Source organism: Meriones unguiculatus, chromosome 19 (assembly GCF_030254825.1).
Source record: "Meriones unguiculatus strain TT.TT164.6M chromosome 19, Bangor_MerUng_6.1, whole genome shotgun sequence".
Taxonomy (NCBI): Eukaryota; Metazoa; Chordata; class Mammalia; order Rodentia; family Muridae; genus Meriones; species Meriones unguiculatus.
The window spans coordinates 14,311,403-14,322,865 of record NC_083366.1 but is presented as its reverse complement, the minus strand read 5'-3'; the positions used below and the strand labels follow the sequence as shown (position 1 = coordinate 14,322,865).

Below are 11,463 nucleotides of genomic sequence, written 5' to 3'. Positions count from 1 at the left end.
AGCTTTGTGCAGTGGCAGTATCATAGCCAATGAGGTTTATACAAGGCACAATTATTGCTAATTGAAAAAAAAAAGCAATATAAATCAAATTATGCGAAATACGTACTCTTTCCTCAGAACTCCCTCTAGGACGGTTACATCTGTGACAGTTCTCAGGGGCTTTTCTTACAAATGGCTGCTGCTCCCAACAGAGCCAGTTGGAGATGAAGACACACATGGTATCACGTGTCTACTAGGCAAACCAGGCAGCAATACAGGACCATCGTCTAATATGAACAGTAAAGCACACTCCAAGAACCAGCCCAAGAGAGATACAGCAGTGCCCTGGTTTCCATACAGCTCACTTCGCTGCCTTCCAAGAAGGAAGTCATGGGCAACAGGAAAACCCTTTGCAAAAGGGCTGCAAATATTTCACTGGGGAGAAAATGCAATGCAGGTCCCAGCTTGAGCTTATCTAGGATTTGTGTTTGTTTAGCAATTCTGAGGAATGGCAGAGAGAGATGCTCTTTGCACTGGAAACTGACAGGTTTCCCAAGAGAGAAACATTCTACAGGAAGAAGCAGCTACTTCTAGAAAGGCAAAGATTTTAGGAAAGACACATGGGGTCCTACTTGGTTTGGAGGCTGCAAATATAAGTAGGAATGCCACTCCATTGAAATAGCCACGTAGGATGCAAGCATCACAAATTACACGCATGAATGCACACACACACGCACACACACACACATGCACACACGGCATAGGGGATCGTAGAGACAAATTTGGTTTTCCCAGCTTGCCACACACTACCAGTTCACACGCTAGGAGCATGAAAAACATATGTTGGGACTGATGGGAAATGATAAGGCCCAGCCACAGACAGCAAGATGTCAAATGCAGCGAGGACACCGCATGCTCATAGCAAGATGGTCCTGCAAAGCTGCAGACTTACATAGAAGGACGAGTGAGGTGTCCCCAGAGAGATCCTGAGACGCATGAGGAGAACTATGCCCTGAATTGGAGGTCACAGCCACGGGGGACGGAGGGACCAGGGAGCATTAGTAAAAGACAATAAAGTTTGAGTTATGATTCATATTGTGACCCCATTAGACACAGGGGCCAGTGAATCTCAGGGAGATGTGGGCTACGGGAGTCTATCTGAGGCTGTAATTATCAGCCCATTTGTTCTCTGCTGGTGACAGGAATAGAAGCACAGTAATTGAAGGAGAATTGTACAAAGACTCAGACAAATCGTGGCCCACTGTACTCCATATTTTATAGGGAACGCACACAACCAGATGAACTCTGGAACACACTATGCCTCGTTACTTTTGACAGCTTGTGCCAGAAAACATGGATTGCCAAGTTATTCATCACCGTTCACACGCAGATCATAAATCTTTATTCTGCAAAAGCCACACTTTGGGTTTGAGGCAGACTGCAGTGTTTACTCTTCTTGGTTGATGTGCTGAAGAATGGCCTCTTGATGCCATGCCTTGGGGACTCGATCATCCCTCGAGAAACCATTTTACCCACTGCCTTGAGACTTGTTTTCCACACGATTGAAAGGATCCAGTGGCAGTTGGTCATGAAAAAGATTCACAAGCCCATTTCAGACACTTCTGAGGCAATTGTGTTGGCTGAACACCCTGCTAAGCTCATTCACCAGTTCACTTATTATATAGAGTTATAAACTGTGCCTAAACCTAAAATAAACATTCTGAAATTACTAAGGGAGTAAAATGACTATTTTTTAAACACTGCCAGGATTTAAGAAATTAGTTTAAGACTGCAAGGAAATGCATAGAGGGCTGGAGAGATGTCTCAGCAGTTAAAAGCAGTTGCTGCTCTTACAGAGGACCTGAGTTCAATTCTCAGCACCCGTATGGTAGCTCAACCATCTGTCACTCCAGTTCCAAAGAATCTGACACTCTCTTTCAGCCTCCATGAACACCAGGTACTCAGGCGGTGCATAGGCACACATGCCAAAGCATCCATACATATAATTTTAAAGAACATCAAAAGGAAGCAAAAAAGATGGCTCAGCACTTGCTCCTCTTGCAGAGGACTGGAATCTGGTCCCAGTTCTCTTGTCTGGCAGCTAACAACTGCCTGTAACTCCAGTTCCAGAGGATTCAATGCCTTCCTTGTGCTTCCATGAGCACTGACACACATGAACACACACACACAAATAAAACATAAAATATTTTTTAAACAAAGAGAACTTCAGTTTCTCATGTACCAGGTACCAAACCCTTCATGAAAATATATCAAGCCCAACTGAATCCACCCCAAAAATCTACCCCAAGCAGACATGGCTACCGGGCTGAGTCTCTTTCCTCTGTATCTAGAGACTTCTGAGGTCATGGGATAACTTACAGATTGACACCAATCAGGCCCTGAGACTTCCAAGGTGATTGTGTCATGGGATTCACATGTGCATCGAGGAAGTTGTACCAACAATCTTTCTAGCCATCAGAACATTCTAGCCAAGACTTCTCCTTAGAAGTGTCTTCACAGTGTCCCCCATTCACCCTGCTACTGCAACCAAAGCTGTCCTTTTTCCACATTGCTGTGGCTGGGCCTGGGCCATGCAGGATCCATCCTGGGTTTCTGCCAAAGTATTTCAACAAAGCCCCAGACCCCCAGGCTTCTCCTTCAAGCCAACCCTCAGCCCCAAAGCAAACAAAGAGAAAACAAAACGGGTCTGTGTACATTCTAGAAACTTTCCCAGCTTCCCTGTCCTCTTTGTTCTCTCTCTCTCTCTCTCTCTCTCTCTCTCTCTCTCTCTCTCTCTCTCCTCTGTTTCTTGATCTCTCAATCTTTCTTGCTCTCTTTCACTCTCTAGCTCTCTCTTTCTGTGTATGTGTGTGTGTTTAAAAAACCACATTGATCTATACAGAAAGAGACATTCATGTTGTTTTGCCCTATGCAGGTTGAGATAGAGTATCCAGGTAGCTTTTGCTGGCCTAGAACTTTCCTGATAGACCAGGTTGGCTTTGAACTCATAAAGATCCAACTGTCTCTGTCTCCCAGTGCTAGGATTAAAAATGTGTGCCACCACTCCCTGTAAACAGCCCTTTCCAAATGGCTCAGTCTGTATTTCTATATTCATCTAGTTGGACTAGCAAAATGGACTTGCAGAATCTCACACAAGTGCCTCTGTTCTAAACACTCTGGTCCCTGGTCCCAATTGCTTTGACATAGCTGTCACTTCAAAGCTGACAGTGTTTTTTCCTTTCTTTCAGCCTCTTCTAAAGCCAGGGAATCCTGGTGCCCCTGAAGACATCCCCTGGAATACAAAGATGGACTGAGATGGGAGGTCAACTCAGGAGCCCTCTGGGTTATTCAGAGAGCTGGGCATTAGTGCCATGCCCACGCAAGTCTCCTTTCAGCTTTGTGAGTCAGGGCCATGTTCTCAAGTTATATACTGACCCTTTCCCTCCCCATCCCATCCACAACCCTGCCCCAATGATCTGGACCTCCATACACACACACATACACACACACACACACACACACACAATCTTATATTTCATCTGTGTTGAATTAAATTGGCCTTGTATATCCCACAGAGTAAGGGGTGTTTGCTAGTAACATCCAAGGATGAGTTATAAATAGTCCTGCTGCTTCTTCATAAGTTTATAGAAGTCTGGCCACCCTGAAATAGTCAGTACTATACACCACACATGAAGAAAATTTGAAGACACTGAAGAGTGAGAGCAAGGGGAGCTAGAGAGAGAGGAAGAGAGATGCCTGGGATGCCATGGGGAGTGGCATCTCCCCACTGCCCTCATCATCCGAACTGGGGTCCCACACAATTTGTCCCTCTAGCCCAAAAATTCATTCGTTAAACCCTAATCCTCACTGCCTGGGAATGGTATTGGTTTTGGAGATAGAGCTTTGTAAAGAGTAGGTTAGTTAAAATGAGGTCAGTAGAGCGAGTCCTAATCCAAAACGGCCGCTGTCTTTATGAGAAGAGATGAAGACCCAGACACACATGCAGAATGAAGACTGTGTAACACAGAGGGAGAAGGTGCTGCCAATGAGCAAGAGGGACTGCAGAGAATCCAATCCTACCCGCCCTTTGCCCTCAGGCTCCCCACGCATAGGAAGGTGAGAAAATACATTCTGTCACTTAAGGCCCCCCAGTCGGTGGTGCTTTGTTACGGCAGCCCTAGAAAACTGGTCACTGGTGATACATGAGCTGTGGCATCTTTAGATACTGAGATCTGCAGGTAGTTTGGTACATAACAGTTTATAAGCTAAGCAGTATGATCTGCCAAAAATAAAGAAGTAGCAGTAATGCAAAACTTACACTCTTCTTCCTGGAGTGCTGCTGATATTTTTTCAGAATCCCGAGGGGCGGAGACTATGGGGGGCGTTGCCCCCACCTGCTTAAAGTCAGAAGCAAGGGGAGCTATGATGAGCAAGCACACCTCCAACATCCCAGCCTTCCAGGCTGCTACAGGAGTAAAGAAGTTAATTGCCAAGCTATGAAAATGCAATGATTATTAGGTCCCTCCAAGCTCTATCATCTGTTAGGATCGTGACAACGGCAGAATCAGGGAAAACAAATTTGCTTTGCCACTGCCCAGCTTGCACACTGCTAAAGGTTAATTGTATTCCATTTTGGAATCTGTGCCTCTCATAGGAGGGTGAATGTGTCCAAGGCAAAACAAGATTTGTGGCCATCAGAAAATTCCATTTCCCGTGGGGCCTAAAGTTCCGCAGTGTCTGGCCCTGAATTAGAGAGAATGCCATTGTCAGATCATGAGGGTTTTTTAAATTTTTTTATTAATTACAGTTTATTCACTTTGTATCCCAGCTGTAGCCCCCTCCCCCATCCCAATCCCACCCTCACTCCCACTTCTTCTCCTATGCCCCTCCCCCAGTCCAATGATAGAAGAGGTCCTCCTCCCCTTCCATCTGACCCTAGTCTATCAGGTCTCATTAGGACTGGCTGCATCGTCTTCCTCTGTGGCCTGGTAAGGCTGCTTCCCCCTCAGGAGAAGGTGATCAAAGAGCCAGCCACTGCGTTCACGTCAGAGATGGTCCCTGTTACCTTTACTAGGAAACCCTCTTGACCACTGAGCTGCCATGGGCTACATCTGTGCAGGGGTTCTAGGTTATCTCCATGCATGGTCCTTGTTTGCAGTATCAGTCTCACAAAAGATCCCTGGGCCCAGATTTTTTTGGTTCTGTTGCTCTCCTTGTGGAGCTCCTGTCTCCTCCAGATCTTTCTGTCTCCCACTTCTTTCATAAGATTCCCTGCACTCTGCTCAACATTTGGCTACGAGTCTCAGCATATGTTTGATACCTTCCTGGGTAGAGTCTTTCAGAGGCCCTCCGTGATAGGCTACTGCCTTGTTCCCTGTTTTCTCCCTCTTCCGTTGTCCGTCCCATTTGCCTTTCTGAATGAAGATTGAGCATCTTACCCAGGGTCCTCCTTCTTGCTTAGCTTCTTTAGGTGTACAGACTTTAGTATGATTACCCTATATTATATGTCTAATATCCATTTATAAGTGAGTATACACCAAGTGTGTCTTTCTGCTTCTGGGGTATGCTGAGACTCATAGTCAAACCATTAAGGGCTGGAGAGGTAGTGCAGTCAATAAAGGGCGTGACACACCAGTACCAGAGCCAAGAAGCTGAACTGGATCCCCAGGGCAGTGTTAAAAATGCTGCGTGCAATAGCACGTACTTATAAACACAGCAGTAGAAAAGAGGAGATGGGAGGGTAGCTTGAGTTCACTAGGCAGCCAGCCTACTTGGTGAGTGCCAAGTCTGAGAGACACTACTACATAAAACAAGATGGAGACCTGAAGTTTTTCTCTGGCCTCTTTATATTCCAAGTACTTAACCACAGAACACACCTCACTCAAAGGTTCCTAGCACAAGCGCCCAGATACATGTAACCTTCCTTCTTTATAGAATCCACTCTGGAATGAGTCAGTTAAATGATGAATGTCAGATTGCACTGATAATTTGCATAATTTTCTGTCTCTCCTAAATTGGTCCAACCTCTCCACAAGCAGATGGCTCTCACTGAAGGAGCATTTTTAGGCTCAAATTTCCTTTGCTAAATACAATGAATGCCAAATTCAAAGCCCCTGAATTTGGTAGAAATCAGCAAGGACATAGATGCTGGATGTGGGAACAGCCATTTTGGTTAGGATACTCTCAGGAGATTCCTTGGTTTGGAAAGGCTGTAACCCAAGGAACACTGGACATGGGAAGAGACAGCAAAGGAACTGGAGGCAGAGACCTAAGAAACACTGATCATAGCTCTTACACTTGGCCAGAGCCGGAGCTGGTCTTTCTCAGGCTGAACTTATCAGCATGGCGAAAGGGACATGCAAGGACAGGGAGTTATCCCCTAGTTCCCAGAGTTTGTGATCCCATTTCTAGGCACTAAAATTGTTTGATTAAATTTTCTGGACCTCCTTCCAGAGTCTCCACCAGCCCTGCACACACACACACACACACACACACACACAATTTGTGCACTATAGAGTGTTCAGTGTGGCTTATAGCTCCACCACCGGGTCACAAAGGACACTGAGGGGTGTGTGTCTACAGAACAGAACAGAGGCCCCTAGGTGACAGACACAGAAAGGGCCAAGCTCTTTCTAGACTCCACTGTATTTCTAAAATTTCACTCAATATTAAACCATGAGCATCACGGACACCTCCAAAGACCCTGTTACCCTCTGTGTTCTTTCTTCACTGCTGTGTCACCACCAAGACAAAAAAAAAAGGGAACTTCAATTTCCTATTTGGCCTTTCTGTTTCCTTCCTAGTATAGGTGGACATCCTTTTCCTTGTTTTCAAATTAGGAGCTGCCCTTTTCACATTTCTGTCTCCTCATTTCTTTGCTTGCCAGACAGACACTGGCCTTTGGTGGAAAAACAGCAGGCCTCATCTAGGCGCTTGTTTCCAACTCGCTAGCTGCATGTGGATGATGTCAGCTTCCTCCTGTCTGCCGCAAGCCCAGGACACTGCACAGCCTGAGCCACCCGACCTGTGGAATCCTTCAGTTGGTTTCCATGTCTCTGGTGACCCTCCGAGGGGCAGTGGGGACTCCATCACTCCCTTCTACTCCACAGAGGATGTATTTCAGGACCAACCCAGATTGCCGTCCAGATGGGGACGAGATAAAAGGGCTTCACTACATTCACATGGTTAAATTAAGAAGCAGACAGAAATAGAACAAAACAAAACTGGGGTTGGGATTTGGGGGAGAAAATAGTACTCTTTGTGGGCGAGCCAGAGCTCAGCAGTGCAGGCCTATGCTGCCTGGGAGCTAATTTGCAATGCCACAAAGAATTTTCTGGTTCAAATTTCCTTTGCTCCTCACTTTTTGTTTCTAGTCAGAAGCCAGTGAAGCTGGCTAAGATTCCAGACAGGGCCGTTAGCACACAAGAGGAGAGGGACCTCTAGTGCTCAGCTTCTATTCTGCTGCCCGCTGCAACTGCTCACTTCCAGATCCATCTATTTGCCTGTGAATATTATGACACTCTTTCTCTGAAGGATAATCTCCATTTAAATGGCAAAAGTAGGAAGTGTTTTTTTTTTTTCCTCCTTTTCTGTATAACTAAGAAAATTGAGAAGCTGGGTGTGATAGCACACACCTGTAATCCCAGCACTCTGGGAGGCGGAGACAGGCAGATCACTGGGAGTTCAAGGCCAGCCTGGTCTACACGGAGAGTCCAGGATAGCCAAGGCTACACAGAGAAACCCTGTCTTGGAAAAAAAAGAGTTTTTCTTTAAAAAATTGAGAATGCTAAATATAAGAGAACACACTAGTTTAAAGACGACTTTGGGAAAGTTTCACATGGTCAAAAAATATCATTAAGGTGCTCGATGGTTAAAAGTGCTTGCTGCTCTTCTGGTAGACCTGATTCAGTTCCCAGCACCCACATCAGGAGGCTCACACCATCTGCAACTCCAGCTCCAGGGCATCTGACACCCTTTTCTGGACTCAGCCATCACCAGGCACACCTATGGGGCACACATATGCAGACAAATGCTCAAATATATAAAGTAAAAATAAATAGATGTTTTAAGTATCCATTAAACCTTTGACCTTAGCATAGGGCCTAAAACTCATTTCAATATGTCTTGGACATGAAAACATAATCAAAATACCAGTTATCAATAGGTTCTTGATGAGTGATGGAAATGTTTTTCATGTTTAACAGCAAAGATCTGACGGAACAAACCTCATCTTCCAGTGCCTGACTGGTCTCCAAACTACAGAGATGGCAGACACACACGTGCTCATACAACCACAGGCCCTCAGAGAGGACCAGGGAGAGCCGAGGTGTGACAACCAGTGCTTCCAAGATAGATGGGAACTGGATAGGAGGGATAAGCTGGAGAGAATGGACTAGAGCAAAAGACCAAAGCCCAAGCCTGGAGGCACCTAGAAAACCTTATCCTTGCTATCTTCGAGGCTGAATGTGAGTTTGCTGTAGGACACAGCTAGGAAAAGTAAACATAGACAAATGCAATGGACCCTCCTTCCTGGTGATGATTCTTGGTTGTTGATTCATTCAAATAATTTGCAAAGTACCTTCTATTATCAGGTCCTTTGTTCTGGCTCAGAAGTCACTGTTACCTTTCTGTCACCATCACAGATATCTGAGATGATCACTTTATAAAAAGAACAGGGGCTGCAGACTCATAAAAACCCCTGTGCACAGATATGTTTGGTTCTTGTGGAGCTCCTATCCTCTCCAGGTCATACTAACTCCCCCTTCTTTCATATGATTCCCTGCACTCTGCCCAAGGTTTGGTTATGAGTCTCGGCATCTGCTTTGATACACTGCTAGGTAGAGTCTTTCAGAGGCCCTTGGTCATAGGCTCCTGTCCTGTTACTTGTTTTCTCCTACTTCTAATGTCCATCCCATTTGTCTAAGTGAGGATTGATCATCTTACCAAGGGTGCTCTTTCTTGTTTATCTTCTTTAGGTGTACAGATTTTAGTAGGTTTATCCTATCTTATAAGTCTAGTACCCACTTATAAGTGAGTATATACCATGTGTGTCTTTCTGCTTCTGGGATACCTCCCTCATGATCTTTTCTAGATTCAACCATTTGCTTCAAATTTCATGATTTCCTTGTTTTTAATTGCTGGGTAGTATTCCATTGTGTATCCATTCCTCCATTGATGGACATCTGGGTTGTTTCCAGGTTCTGGCTATTACAAATAGAGCTGCTACAAACATGGTTGAGCAAATGTCCTTGTTGTGTACTTGAGCATCTCCAACCAAGGACCATGTATGGATATAACCTTGAACCCCTGCACAGATGTAGCCCATGGTAGCTCAGTATCCAAGTGGGTTCCCTAGTAAGGGGAACAGGGACTAGTTCTGACATGAACTCAATGGCTGGCTCTTTGACATTCCTCCCCCCACCCAAGGGAGGAGAAGCATTTCTAGGCCACAGAGGAGGACATTGCAGCCAGTCCTGAAGAAACCTGATAAGCTAGGGTCAGATGGAAGGGGAGGAGGTCCTCCCCTGTCAGTGGACTTGGAAAGGGGCAGGGAGGAGCTGAGGGAGGGAGGTTGGGATTGGGAGGAAATGAGGGAGCAGGCTACAGCTGGGATACAAAGTTAATAAAGTGTAACTAATATCAAAAAATAAAAACTTAATTAAAACAAAGAAAAGAGTTTGTTTTGTTTTTGGCTTTGGGTTGGTTATGCTAATGCTCATGGCAGGGGGCATGTGGTGGGCCAGAACTATGGGCTCAAGAAGTTAAGCAGCAGCAAACCAAGTAATCCAATTAAAAGATGGGGTACAGCGCTAAACAGAGGATTCTCCTCAGAGGAATATCAAATGGCAGAGAAACACTTAAAGAAATGCTCAGTGTCCTTAGTCATCAGGGAAATACAAATCAAAACGACCCTAAGATTTCACCTTACACCCATCAGAATGGCTAAGATAAAAAACTCCAGTGACAATACATGCTGGAGAGGATGTGGAGAAAGGGGAACCCTCCTCCACTGCTGGTGGGAATGTAAACTTGTACAACCACTTGGAAATCAATCTGCACTTTCTTAGAAAATTAGGAATGGAGATAACCTAGAACCCCTGCTCAGATGTAGCCCATGGCAGCTCAGTATTCAATAGGGTTTCCTAGTAAGGGGAACAGGGACTATCTCTGACATGAACTCAGTGGCTGGCTATTTGATCACCTTCCCCTGAGATGGGAGCAGCCTTACCATGCCACAGAGGAAGACAATGCAGCCAGTCCTGATGAGACCTGATAGGCTAGGGTCAGATAGAAGAGGAGGAGGACCTTCCCTATCAGTGGACTGGGGGAGGGGCATGGGAGGAGAAGAGGAATGGAGGGTGGGATTTGGAGGGGACAAGGGAGGGGGTTACATCTGGGATACAATGTGAATAAGTTGTAATAAATAAAAAATAAATTAAAAAAGCAAACTCTCTCATTAGGCCCTTCCTGTTGAAGGTCCTACCACCTCCCCACAGTGTCACGGGGAGCCATCCTTCACTGTATGGACCTATTATGATACCAGTATAATTGCAAATGATGCTAGCTACCAAGAATAGAAAGGCATGGTTTGAATCTATGAGACCAATTCTGTTTGGAAAATGAAATAGTTAATTTTTATTGTAAATGAGACTGGACTTAGGATTACCTAGGAGACACACCTTTGGGCATGTCTGTGAGGGTAGTTCCAGAAAGATTTAACTGGTGAAGACAACTCAGGTTGAATACGGCCATCACTACCAAATAGGCAGAAATTCTAGGCTATATAAAAAGGGAGAAAAAATGGGGGAAAAAAAAAACTATGATTCAGTACATCAGAATTTATCTCTCTGCTTTCTGGCTGTAGGCACAGAGTAGCCAACTATCTCATGCCCTGCCACTACAGATAAAGTCATCTCACATTCATGACTTCCCCACCATGAATGACTATATCCTTTCTCAAGCCTTTCCTTAAGTTGCTTTTATCAGATATAGTATTGCAAAATAACTAATGGATGGAAGGCAACCCAGAACCCATAATACCATAAGATTGGGGCAACCAGAGAGCTATGCCCAGGTTCTAATCACAATGGCCAATCAGGTGCATCTGATCCAAAGGTTCACAGAGGGGGACGCACTAGGATTTAATCTTCAAAGGCAAATAATAGTTCCTGGGATTGAGGGGAGGAGCAGGAAGAGAAGAAGAAGACTCTGGCCTGAGTGGGTGGGGAGTCAGGCCTCTGTATGCACTACCACAAGATAGTCTGTCTGACCCACTCCATGTAAAGGATCTAGTGTCTCTCTTGACCAGTCACAATGATGGGACTAGGGAAGATGAAAACAGAGTGTCCCTGGAGCATGAATGATATGTCTGCCCACCTTTTGTTGGGACTCTAGAGAAGGGAACTGAAAGAACCATGGCAAATTCATTCCTTAAACTCTGACACATGACCACAGAAAGCTGTGTTGTTGAGGCATGATGGTCAG

General features: G+C 45.2%; 1 pseudogene; it reads left to right on the top strand.

Annotated features, from left to right (window-relative positions):
- On the top strand, positions 1–83 carry LOC132649381 (U4 spliceosomal RNA; annotated as a pseudogene).
- The last annotated feature ends 11,380 nt before the right edge of the window (positions 84–11,463 follow it).